Raw genomic sequence first — 14,513 nt, forward strand, 5'->3', positions numbered from 1 at the left:
TAAGCACATTAACATGTTCAAATTTATATAAAGCATTCTGCAAATACAGATTACTCTAGAGATGCTAAGAAGCAGATGTACTGATCTCCTTGGCATTCACATGATTCAGCTACAAATAGAATTTGAACAGATTCCAAATGCACAACTGTCAAATTCATAAAAAGTAGCAAAAAAAGTCAAGTGAAACAGTTTAGGCTTTGCCTTGATTAACACTGTTTTCTGGAAAAAAGAATAGCTGAAAGTATTCTGTTAATGTTTTTATTTCTTCAGTGCTAATATTTGGCAAGAACTAAGTACTTTCATTTTATGCAGAGATGTTCCCATTAGGTTAGCGGGTGATAATCCAGAAACTGTTATGAGTTAGTATTACTATTAAATTGAAAGAAAATCTTAAAATCAATTTAATCAAAGGGGCGCCTGAGTGGCTCAGTCAGTTAAGCAGCTGACTCTTGATTTCAGCTCAGGTCATGATCTCAGTGTCCTGGGATCAAGCCCCACATTGGGCTCAGTGCTCAGAGGGGAGTCTGCTTGAGGATTCTCTCTCTCTCCCTCTGCCCCTCTCTCAAACGCACACTCTTTCTCTCTTTAAAATAAATAAGTCTTGGGATGCCTGGGTGGCTCTGTTGGTTAAGCATCTGCCTTCGGCTCAGGTCATGATCCCAAGGTCCCAGGATCAAGTCCCACATCAGGCTCCTTCCTCAATGGGGATCCTCTTCTCCCTTGGCTGCTGCTTCCCCTGCTTGTGCGCTCTCTCTCTCTCTCTCTCTGACAAATAAAATCTTTAAAAATAAATTAATAAAATAAGTCTTTTTAAAAAATCAATTTAATCAATATTACAAAGTTCATCAATATAAATTTGACTCACTGAAGTAGTATAGTGTAGTGGGGTTGAGCTCCAACTCTAACATCAGATATATAATGCTAGTCTTGTCATTTACTAGCTGTGAGACCTCTTTCCTCATCTGTAAAGTGGAGTTAAAAAAATTTTTTTTTATTTTACAGTGTTGTGATAAGAAAGAACTTAAGAAACATAAGCTGTTATGGTTACTCTCTTTGGGGAATATTACATTATACACAATATTACTGTATTTTCACTTTACTCAGTTGTAAAAAAATTACACACACACTATACTCTACCAACTTTCCATTGATCCCAAAACTTTGTGGCGACTGGCCTAATTCTGAGAATTATAGAAGATACATAGGTGGGCATAACCCCAGGCCATGGAAGCAGATTTATTTAAGAATCTCTACAATTCAAATATCAGGTCTCACATGTGATGTGAGAATGAAAGCCATTTCTTCGGCAACCAGGAGATAGACTCAATTTGAGAGTTGTACTTGCCCCAAATAAGACTTCAAACAGACATTCGAGTGTTGCAATACACGAAGTCAACACTCTAAGCCAGTCCTCTCTTGCCAAACTTATTTCTTAAGTACAATGAATCATAGTAAAACAAAATTTATCTCTAAGCACAATGCAGTAATGCACACATTTCCTCATTCTTCTGCCCTTGCACTGTCACTTAGCGATGCAGAACACCTTGTTTATAATAGTCAATAGATATAAAAATGGCCTTTTGAAATCTTTGAGAGATATTAGTTGTAAAGGTTTGCTGGATTCGAGTTAAACATTTTGGGCTAGAATAAATATAGGTAATGTAGTATACTTTGTATAGCATCTTTCATGTTATTCGATTAATGCTCAATTATTGATGCTTAGACTGATATTGAAATAATGATATGGCAGTCTCATCCCTACTTTATAAACTCATGACTAGGAAGTAATTGCATGGCATTACTTTGATACCATGCATATGCCTAGTTCCTCTTCAAACATAAACCTCATGTTTTAACACTTGTTTTAAAACCCTTGTACATGTCAATAATTGCAATAAGAATTGCAAAATAATTTTAATACCATCACTCATTCTATATTCTGACTTTTTTTTTTCAGTAAAATAGAGCTTGCCTTTATACCTAGAACTATTTGGTTACCTTAAAATACGGTTCATACAGGAAAGGAAAAATAAATTCCTTACTTTTAGTTAGTAATTTTCTGAATATTGATAATTTGGAGACTAGTGGGGAAATCTGATTTTGGGTTTTAGATAAGATGAAAATTCATTTACTTGGAAAGGTAGAGGTTGTTAATTTAAAAAAAGTAAATAGGTTGTAAAACTGCATACCGGGTATGAAACTATTTTGGTTAAAAATATATACATTTATATGCATATATAGGGATAAATAAAGGTATGGAAAGATATACAATAAGCTGTTAACAATGGTAATAGATGGGAAATATGGTTCTTTTATTTTTCTATTTTACTTATATATGGTTTCCAACTTTCTACCATACATGTACTACTTTCACAGTAACAGAAATTTTTTTTTTTTTTAAGAAAATCACTATTTCCTACTGGCCCTACATATAGTTTCTGAATCATCATCAACATGAGACTGTAAAAATTCCAGCCTAAGGGACTGCCAGGGCACCAACCTAGCTGGTTACTTCTTTAAAGCCTCTCTGCTTGCAGGACAACCCATTCAGGACCCCTCTCTAGAGAGCTCCTTTCCTTTCTGTTCTCACCTTCATTTAATAAACTTTCATTCCACTTCAGAATAAAATAAAATAAAGCCTCTCTGCTTGCAGATTTCCTTTGCCTTTGCATCTCACCCATGGTTCATAGGGCTGCCTCAGCACTAGAACCATGTAGCCTTTCCACTGTAGCAGTCTTCACGAATTGGCAGCTTACTTGTGTGCCTCTGTTGGCCTTGGACAGAAACTCACTTCTTATAGTTTTTATGTCATCATATTAGTTTTCTTCCTACCTTTCTGACTCTTCCTCATTCTTCTCTACAAGTTTATCTTTCTCTGTTATTTATTTGTTGCTCCAAAGTTTCAAACTCAGCCCTCTTCTCTTTTCACTTTACATCTTCTTCCTAGAAAAGAGAGGAGAAAATGGATCTTGTGTTCTCATTCTTTTTAATCTAATATGTATCTCTAGCCTAGTCCTCTCTCCAGAGCAAAAAAATCATATATATAATCACTAATTATTGTACTCTCTAGTTAGACATTTATATATTTATAAATTTATATATTTACATATTTAGGTGCTCCCCTGCCTGGTTCTTAAAATAGGAATATGCTACTTTCAGAACTTCAGGGAAGAGTAACTTCCATTTTTATTTCTACCATCTTCCCTGAGAAGAAAGAGTTATTTTATATAATTGGTGATTTAAGAAGAAGAAAATAAGACCGAGCCCCTTTCTTGCCATATTTTTCAGATGTACCCACCCACAACAGATTATGTTCTATTCTCTTTCTCATTCTGTGTAATAAACTAAACACACATGGATCAGAGCTTAGGCCTGCCTTCTAGAGGCAGGTCTGAGTCCTAACCCTCATTTTTTCTACTGTTGACCTCACTGAGTGTGGAGACCAGTGATTCTGCCCAAGTTTATCTGTCCTGCAGACCCAGATTTTCCTTTTATTATGCCATATTCCATTTGCACTTGGGGAGAAGTATGGAAAAATCTGGTTGTGGCTGTACATTGAAGTCATATTGTCCAAACAGCTTTATCAGTAAGAAGGTGGTTTTTCATCTTTCTCTATTTGGCTCCTTATTAATTGGTTCTGAATTCAGAGGAGAGTTAAAACATATGAGCATCTGTCACTGCCTAAGCCCCATTATTGATAGGACAACTTTATCCAAAAGTAGTTGTTCAATGAGAACCTAGGTATGACAAAAGGAATGGAAAATGAAATCTTGCCAATTTAACAAGGGAATAAAAGATCCCAGAATAAAATGATAGCAATTATCAGAGAATCAGCAAAATAGGAATTTGTTCACTTATTCCTGAATGCCTACTGTGTGTTAGACATTGTTTCAAGAGGTTTAAAGAGTTAGAATATTTTAGACAAAATTTACCTGGTACTCCATGGAACACCTGGGTGGCTTAATTGGTTAAGCATCCAACTTTTGGGTTTAGCTCAGGTTGTGATCTCATGGGTCCTGAGATTGAGCCCTGCTTTGTCAGGCTATGGAGCTCGGCAGGGAGTGTACTTGAAGATTCTCTCCCCCTGCCCCTCCCCCCACTTGAGTGGGTGCTTGCTTGCTCACGCCCTCTCTCTCTCAAATAAATAAATAAATAAATAAATTACCTGGTACTCAAATTTGACTGAGTTAGTATATAGATTTTACTTAGGAGAGTGTTCTAATTATCTTTACAAATTCAATATTGTGAGAATGTCTGACTAGTTGTTAATTATCATTTTAGAAGGTATTTAGTTCTATACAACTGAGAATGCTCATAGTCTCTCCAATTTTAATGTGTTTTCCTGTACATGATGCTGTTTCTGAAGTATTTAGTTGCCCCCTGCTGGTCACATAATTATAAAATTCCTGAAGATAATGTATTTCTCAGATTGCATGTGATGACAAACTTCTGAGATGCATTAAACCTTTTCATCAAATGAATTCACCATGTATTTCCAGTGCTCAAATGAGATATGTAAGTTAACCCAGAGTTCTTAAATACAGTCTTCTTCCTATAATATGCATTTCATATTTTATGTCTCTTCAAGTCCCTTTTGAAACCATGTAGGGATAAATTACCAAATTGAGAGGGAAAAATAGCACTTGTTCAAATATTTTAAAAGCTATTATTTTTATCCTGTCTCTGCTACCACCTCTCTGGCTAATGTTGGACAAGGCACTCTAACTTCTTGACATCTATTTCCTCATCTGTAATATGAAGAATAATTGACATATAATCAACTGTCCATATTTAAAGTATAATTTGATAAGTTTGACATATGTATTCAACTGTGAACTATTGCTACCATAGCTCAAGATAGTGAACATATTTATCATTCCCAAAAGTTTTTTTTTTTTTTTAATTACTTATTTTGAGAGAGAGAGATTGGGAGGGTGCATGCAAACAGGAGGAGGGGCAGAGGGAGAGAAAGAATCCCAAGCAGACTCCTTGCCAAGCGGGGAGCCTGATGAAGGACTGGATACTACGACCCTGAGATCATGACCTGAGCTGAAATCAAGATCCGGAGGTTTAACCTACTCAGTAGAGCCACCCAGGCACCTCATTACCAAAAGTTTTTTTGTGCTACTTTGTATTTCCTTCTTCATGCCTCTTGCCTCTCCCAGCCCTCTCCCATCCTCCAGTAACCACTGATGAGCTTTCTGTTACTATAGGTTAGTTTGCATCTTCCAGAGAAAAACAGAAATTTTAAGGTCCCTAGTTTAAAAACTAAAATGAGGTATGGAAAAACTTAAATTCTTTTTAAATATTAAAAACTTTATTTTGAGGGTGCGCGGGTGGCTCAGTCAGTTAAGTGTCTGCCTTCAGCTCAGGTTATGACCCCAGGGTTCCAGGATTGAGCCCTCAACAGGCTCTCAGCTAAGTGGGGAGCCTGCTTCTCCTTCTCTTTCTGCCTGCCGCTCCTCCTGCTTTTGCGTGCTCTGTCAGATAAATACATAAAATCTTTTTAAAAAAGTTAAAACAAAAGAAGGCTTTAACTTTAGAGTCAGCAGATACGAGCTTGGGTCTTGGCTATGATGTTTACTAGCTGTGTGACCTTGGGCAAGTTATTCAACATCCTAACACCAAGGTTAACAGTTTCCCTATACTTAGGAGAAAGGATAATCTATCCCGGGGCGCCTGGGTGGCTCAGTCGTTAGGCGTCTGCCTTCGGCTCAGGTCATGATCCCAGGGTCCTGGGATCGAGCCCCGCATCGGGCTCCCTGCTCCGCGGGAAGCCTGCTCCCTCTCCCACTCCCCCTGCTTGTGTTCCCTCTCTCGCTGTGTCTCTCTCTCTGTCAAATAAATAAATAAAATCTTAAAAAAAAAAAAAAAGAATATCATCTATCCCCATAAAGATGTTGGGAAATTGCATGCAAAGCAATTAGCTCAGTGCTGGGCCTGTAATACAATACACTCAACCAACGGTAGCTATATATCTTCAGACATTTCAAAGAGCACCAATCCAGTTTTAAGAAAAGGAAATGAGAACCCTGACCATGTAGCCAGTGTAATCTTAAGGTAACCATTTTAGAAGTTTTATGTGAGAATAATTCACTGTGCTAGCCATGGTATCCAGATGACTCTGACTCAAGTCCTTAAGCATCCCATTGGTTTTCCTTCCTTATAACTCCTTCCCCAAGTGTCATAGTTTTCCTTTCTTTGTAATTCCATCCTACCAAACATATGACCTGACAATCCTCTCATTTCACCTTTATGATTTGACAAATAACTTGACCAAAGTAAAGTGAATGATAGTCACTCTACCAAAGCAGAATAAGTGGTGATTATCACTTGAAGTGACAGACACCATGGGAATAGAGATAACTGAAGAAACTAGTGTGTTTTTTTGTATGTGTGATAAATGTTCTTTAATAGTTTTCTCCTTTATATTTAAAGACTTCTGTCACTCTTTCTGAGCTGTCAAGCTCTGCCAGGTTCATACTTGATAAAATCCTCTCTCTACAACAGAAATTTATTGAGCTCCACTTGTCAGCCTAGCCAATCTAGTACCCAGGGCAAGTTCTGCCTTTCCAGAGGAGAGATACTGTATCTTCTAATCCTTTTGTGTGCTTTCTTCCATGAAGTTTTAGCATTGCATTTAGGATTATCATTAATCCTGAGAAATTATGTGTGTGCAGCAGCTGGCCCTAAGGTAACTCCCAGTGATCTCTGTCTTCCAGTATTAATGCTCTTACCCCCAAATATAGGTTGCTAACCTGAAAAATAAAAGTCAGTTATTTTATCCGCAAGAGTGGATTTATTTGGGAAAAACAGAGAATTGCAATTCAGGATAAGCAGGTTATAGCAAAACTATTGGCAAGTCTAACAAAGGAAAGGAGTGTTATTTTATGGAAAAGGAGGAAGTTGGACGGGTTGTTTTGATCAAAAGTCAGAGGAAAGCCCAAGTCTAGGGTAATGAAGGTTTCTCAATGGCTGAGTTGCAGGGGTAGCTAATTTCTTGTAGCAGATGCAATGTACATCTTTCCCTCTTGGGCCCTGTAACTGATGATTCTTTCCTATTGAGGATTCTTTTTTTAGGGGTCTGTAATTGACAGTTCTTCCTATAATTGACACTGAGTGGTATGGCTTCCCATTCCAGCTCCCCTTCTATTATCCCGAGTTCACTTTAGAAAGATTTCCCTTTATAAATTTTCACAAGATAGAGTCTGTGAATTGCTTTTAACCAACAGAATATGGCAAAGGTGCTAAGATATTACCCCCATAATTACATTACACTATATCATAGATGTGGTAGGATATATCACTCTCATCATTATGTTACATTATGTAAGAATCCATCTTGTTAGCAGAATTGTTCTTTCTCACTTTCGTGCCGACTTTGATGAAGCAAGCTGTTATGTTGTGAACTGCCTATGGAGAGGACCACGTGGCAAGAAACTCAGGTGGCCTCTAGAAGCTGAAGACAGCCACTGGCCGACAGCCAGAAAAAAACCTCTGAAGCTCTTACTCCTACAGCTGCAAGGAAGTGAATTCTGTCAAAAATCTGAGGGAGTCTGGAAGCAGATTCTTCTTCACTTGAGCCTCCAGATGGGAACACAGCCCAGCCAACACATTCAGTGTAGCCTGGAGAGACCCAAAAGTGGAAACCCCAGCTAAGCTCTGCCTGGAGTCTTGACCCACAGAAACAGAGATAATAAAGTGTGTTGTTTTAAGCTGCTAAATTTATGGGATTTGTTACACACAAATAGAAAACCATACAGATTTTGGTACCTAGAAATGGGGTGCTGTTATAACAAATACCTAAAAATGTGTCTGTGGGTGAAGCAGTGGGTGGAGGCTGGAAGAATGTTAGAGGATGATAAAGCCTAAATTGCCATGACCAGATTATCAGTAGAAATATGGAACTGAGGACATTACTATTGAGGGCTCAGAAGGAAGTGAGGAATGTGTTACTGGAAACTGGAAGAAAGGGAATCCTAGTGGCAGACAACTTAGTGAAATTGCCTCCTGCCATTATATTGAAAGCAGAACTTATAAGTGATGAACTTGGCTATATAGTTAAGGAGATTTCCAAGCAAAGTATTGAAGATGACAACTTGCTACTTATAGTAAAAATTCAAGAAAAGAGAGACAATTTAAGGGAAGAATTGTTAATCAAAAAGGGAACAGGACTTGATGATTTTGGAAAATCTTCCTCCTCCCCAGATGGAAAAAATACTAACACTAGGAGATGGCTTCTGAACACTGTCAGGAAAGCTTGCTCCAGAGAAAATGCCCAGGGAGTAACTCCACAACCTTTTGTTAAAACCTCAAAGAAATCAAAAGTCAAGGCACAGGGCACCAGGGTAGCTCAGTTGTTAAGCGTCTGCCTTCGGCTCGAGTCATGATCCCAGGGTCCTGGGATCGAGCCCTGCATGGGGCTCCCTGCTCCGCGGGAAGCCTCCTTCTCCATCACCCCTCCCCCTGCTTGTGTTCCCTCTCTCACTGCCTCTTTCTCTGTCAAATAAATAAATCTTAAAAAAAAAAAAGTCAAGGTGCTTAATCACACAAAGGGCTATTTCAGGAGATTGAGGGTGTGTCTCAGATCTTCTCAAGCAAACCATTAAACCTCTAAGAAGTTTAAAGGTGCTATTCCTCAGCCCTAGGCTCTCAGCAGGAGCCAAAGATAGAGATGAGATTATTTTATAGAAACAAACTGTAGATTGTGTGGTCTTTGTCTAATGGAGTGAACTTCATTGAAATACTTGAAGATGCACCAAGTTCTTGAAAAATTTATTTCAGCAGAAACAGTGCCAGCTTGGGATGAAAAAGACAGAATGTAAAACAAAAGGAGGCTGTCAGACTGCCCCCCCCACCCAATTTTATTGTCAAGAAATAGTCTGATAAACCTACTCATCTGTGAACACATGCTACCTTCCAAAAAAAGGAAGGATGACTCAGAGGGCCGAACCAAGAATCCAAGGGGCAGAGCCAAGAGCCTTGCAGGATTATCCCTAAGCCAAAGAACTTAATCAAGGAACTCCCAACATTCACCCAGTTGTATTTCAAAATGCTATGGGGTTCCTGGGTTGTTCAGTCAGTTAAGCGTCTGCCTTTGGCTCAGGTCATGGTCTCAGGGTCCTGGGATCGAGCTCCGCATCAGGCTTTACACTCAGTGGCGAGTCTGCTTCTCCCTCTGCCTCTGTGGTCACTTTCGCTCTCTCTCAAATAAATAAATAAAATCTTTAAAAAACAAAACAAAACAAAATGCTATGGACCAAGAAACTCACCTTTCATTTTACCTTTTTTTAAGCCTTTCATTTCCCCCCTATTTGAACTTGAATGTCTTAAACTGTTATACTCAATCTGTGCCAACACTGAATGTTGGGGATGTTGGAGGCAGATCACTTGTTTCTTTAGTTTCTCAGGCCCATAGATAAAGAGTAATTAATTGTACCCAGGAATTAACTTTTTCTGAGTCCACTCAAAACTGGCAACCTTCCAAGTCACCCCAAGTGTTGTATATGATGATTCTCTGTGCCTTTTTCTTAGTGGTAGGATACTTCTTCCTTCATTCTCCCTTCCAGTCTCCCACCAGTAATTTCTATTTGCTGAACCTAACTAGAAGCTAGTTGGCAAATGGATACTGGGAAATATGGTTTAACCTGGTCATGTCCTGTGATTCAGAGTGTAGAGCAAGGAAGAGTCTAGGAAGGATGGATCTTAGAGAAAATAGGCTAAATGACCACCACAGTCTGCACTTAGAATGCTTTTTACATCTGGAAACTTGCTACAACTCAGCCCTAATTTGGTCTGTTCTCTGATGAAAGATTAGACCCTCCTTCCCATTTCTATCCTGTTTTGGTCAGTGTTGTTTTTTTTTTTTACACCTTAGGTCAACATTTGCTTTTTCATTTATTGATTTTGTCTGATTGATAGGACCATTGCCTACCATCAAGACAAGTAATTAGACCATTTTTCCTTTCCTTTTCTTTTTTTTTTTTAAAGATTTTATTTATTTATTTGATAGAGAGAGACACACAGAGAGAGGGAACACAAGCAGGGGGAGTGGGAATGGGAGAAGCAGGCTTCCTGCTGAGCAGAGAGCCCAAGGCGGGGCTCCATCCCAGGACCCTGGGATCATGACCCGAGCTGAAGACAGACACTTAATGACTGAGCCACCCAGATGCCCAACCTAAAATCATTCAGACATCATGATTTTTACTATTTAAATAGGAGAGTATTGTTAACATCATGGACATTTTACTTCCAAATGAGGCTATCTTCTCAGTAGAATTGCCATAGAGCAAATTCAGGACAACTCAATTCTTATACCTATTTCTGTATTCAATCTGTTCTGGTATTTGTTTTGGTTGAAACACAAAAAATCCATTCTCACACATATATGTAATTGGAAAAGGAAGGAATGGTTTAATAGTTTTTTAAAAAGATAATTATCAATAATCTCTTTGATACCATACTGCCAAAACCCTACAAGAGATAGTTTCTTAAAGATTAGTAGCAATGTGGAATCTGAAATAATATGTATGGACATTTGTATACTGTAACATTAAAATCTACTGATATATTATGGTGTATCTTGAACTTTGAATGGATCTTTTACCTACACATTATTTTGTAACATCATGCATTGTTCATTTGGAAAATAGTGGTTTACTGAGGTATGCATATCTTCCAAATGTTGATACATTTCATCTGAAATATCAAAGACTCACATTCATGACTATCACCACTGATCTCATCAGGAAAGTCCTTAAGAATTAGCAAATTGTTAGACTCATGGGTAGATACAAGTTTTCCAAAATTCTGAATTTTTTCCTGAAAGCTCGAAATTTTATCTTTAACAACAAATGCTGTAAATTGTTTTCATTGAAGTGACAGACTTCACTAAGTTTTGAGACAATGTCTGCCAAATACCCAAGTCTGAATAACTATATTTTGGTTGCCTGTCATTCTTTTTTAAAATTTTATTTTATTTAAATTCAATTAGTTAACATATAGTGCATTAATCCTTCCAGAGGTAGAGTTCAGTGACTCATCAGTTGCATATAACACCCAGTGCTCATTACATCATATGCCCTCCTTAATGCCCATCACTCAGTTACCCCATCCCCTCACCCACCTCACTTCCATCAACCCTCAATTTGTTTCCTATAGTTAACAGTCTCTTATGGTTTGTCTCCCTCTCTGATTTCGTCTTATTTTATTTTTCCCTCCCTTCCCCTATGATCCTCTTTTTTGTTTCTTAAATTCCACATATGAGTGAAATCATATGATAATTGTCTTTCTCTGATTGACTTATTTCACTTAGCATAAGACCCACTAGTTCCATCCACATCATTGCAAATGGTAAGATTTCATTTTTCTGATGGCTGAGTAGTATTCCATTGTATACATATACCACATCTTTACTCATTCATCTATTGATAGATATCTGGGCTCTTTCCATAGTTTGGCTATTGTGGACATCGCTGCTATAAACATTGAGGTGCAGGTGCCCCTTTGGATCACTATGTTTGTATCCTTTGGGTAAATACCTAGTAATGCAATTGCTGGGCCATAGGGTAGCTCTATTTTTAACTTTTTGAGGAATCTCCATGTTGTTTTTCAGAGTGGCTGTACCAGCTTGCATTCCCACTAGCAGTTATAAGAGTGTACCCCTTTCTCTGCATTCTTGCCAACATTTGTTGTTCCCTGACTAGTTAATTTTAGCCATTCTGACTGGTGTGAGGTAGTATCTCATTGTGGTTTTGATCTGTATTTCCCTGATTCTGAGTGATGTTAAATATTTTTTCATGTGTCTGTTGGCTACTTGTATGTCTTCTTTGGAGAAATGTCTGTTCATATCTTCTATTTCTTGACTGGTTTATTTGTTTTTTGGATGTTGAGTTTGATAAGTTCTTTATAGATCTTGGATACTAGCCCTTTATCTGATAAGACATTTACAAATATCTTCTCCCATTCCGTAGGTTGTCTTTAGGCTTTGTCAACTGTTTTGCTGTGCAAAAGCTTTTTATCTTGATGAAGTCCCAATAATTCATTTTGTCTGTCATTCTTTCAAGTAAAAATGGTGTTCTGAATAAAAAGTGGCTTGTTCAACTCACAACTGAAACACATAAATCTTTTTTCTCAGGACAACCATTGTGCCTTGGTATTCAGCAGGAATGCTTTGTGCATTTTGTATCATAGAATTTTTAAAAGACATGGAATCAGAAGTTCAGATTAAATAAAATTAGTAATTGTTGCTATTTTATTAAGCATATTATTAAATGAAACTCTTTTTTTTTTTCTTGTGAGTATATAGCAGTGACAAATACAATCGCTATTAGTCTAGGCTGGTATTGCTGTCTTGATTTCTATTAATGCACCAGCAATTTTACCCACCATTACCTTTGTATTATAGTACAAATGTCAACACAGTTTGAAAGGCAAATAATGTCTTAGTATTATTTTGAAAATAGTTTTGACCTTGCAGATACTTGAAAGGTTTTCAAGAACTCCATGGAGTCTACAAACCACATTTTAAGAACTGCTGCCCAAGAGCGAACCTAACTTGTAAGTGGTAGCAATCCATTTTTCACACAATTTACAATCACACACAATTTTTCACACTCTGAGAAGAGTCTGTGGTGTTCTAACCAATCCTGGCCTAACTGCTCTCACCAACCTTTTCTGCTTACTGGTAATCATGACCCATCATATTCTGTTCTGGTTCTAGCTTATTTCCCCATTTCTTTTTTTTTTTAAAGATTTTATTTATTTATTTGAGAGAGAGAATGAGAGACAGAGAGCACGAGAGGGAAGATAGTCAGAGGGAGAAGCAGACCCCCCGCCAAGCAGGGAGCCCGATGCGGGACTCGATCCAGGGACTCCAGGATCATGACCTGAGCCGAAGGCAGTCGCTTAACCAACTGAGCCACCCAGGTGCCCTATTTCCCCATTTCTAACTCTCCATTCTTCTTGCCAAAATAAAAACTCCTGGCCCCTCTTTTTGTCTGCCTAATCAAACCCCACATTAATTTTCTAATGATTCCAGTTTAATTCTTAATTTTGTTGCCAGGAATCAACCTAGCCCTTCAGGATAGAATTTTATTTCTATGTATGTATGTATGTATGTATGTATGTATTTAATGAATTAAATAAATTCATTGATTTTAAAATGAATTTTCTGCAAATCTACTATTTCACTTGCTAGAGACATAGCATTTGCTTTGGGTCTTAAAGAGTGACATGATTTGGACAGGTGAAATGAGACTGTACATTTTTCAAAGTATAAGAAATAATAATAGTTGTATGAAGATAAAAAAGCACAGGGGCTGCTTAGGAAAAGGCAAGAAGGATGCAGATAATAGAGTAATTAAAAAACATGGTCAGAAAGGTAGTAAGGGGTCATGTTGTAGAAGGTGTTGAATGCCTAGAGTTCATTTAGTAAGCAGTGGGGAGCTACCAGAGATGTTTCAGAAGAGGCAGAGGTAATGGGGTAAAACAGGCTCAATAATCAAAGCATTATTTGTGTAAGATTTATTTGGCAACTACAGATGAAAAGAAATTTAATGGAGAAAAGAGACTTGAGGCAAGAAAACCAGGTTGGAGGCCTGAACTAGGGTGGTGGCCCTAGAGGTGGAGATGGGTGGAAATATATTTTGAGAACACTGAGGAAGTAAGATCAGTAAGCAGTGGTGAGGGAGAAGTGGTTGTGAAAAAATGATTAAAGCTTTAAGTATGAGTTACTGGGAGAATGGTGATGCTATTCACAGATGTCAGAAAGTCAGAAAAAGGAACGGTTTGTGTGAGGCAAAATGATGAGTTCAGTTCTCTACCTATTAGGCATGTAAGTAGTATACCCAAGGGGAACTAATTTTATAGCACTTACAAGAACTGGAACCTAACAGATAACTAGAAGATTGTGGTTATTAGGTATATAAGTGGCCATACTCAAGGGGGAACTAATTTTATAGCACTTACAAGAACTGAAAACTAATATATAGGATATTAGAAGATTGTGGTTATAGCTGGACTGGCTTTATATGTCTCTTTACAATATAAATGTAAAGGGGAAAATGCAGTCAGTATTTTAATTCTCTGTAGAGTTTCTTTCTAGACATAGCTCTAATAAAGTGATACATATTTATCAAATGATTTATATGTATTATTTATTATGCTAAATTTTGTCAGTCAGTCCTCACAACACTTAGACAGTATTATCTGGATTTTCATAAGAGAAATCAAGGTGCAAAGAGGTTAAGTAACTTTCTCAAGGTCAAATAAGAAATGGTGGAATGACATTGGAAACCAGGTTCTGCGTGGTTTCAAAGTTCTTGTTTCTTCTACTTTATGTAGTTAAAGTATTTATTTGCCTTTCTCCCTTTTCCTTTTCACAAAATGAAAAAGAAATAGTGCCTTTTAGCATGGGCTATTCGTTTTTACTATATGATTGTATCCAGAGATACATTTAATGCCTGCTTAGGACATGTATCTTAAGAAAGGCTTTGCTCAGGGACTCTTTTTTT

Source organism: Leptonychotes weddellii, chromosome 5 (genome assembly GCF_054177405.1).
Source record: "Leptonychotes weddellii isolate Sample4059 chromosome 5, ASM5417740v2, whole genome shotgun sequence".
NCBI classification, from domain to species: Eukaryota; Metazoa; Chordata; class Mammalia; order Carnivora; family Phocidae; genus Leptonychotes; species Leptonychotes weddellii.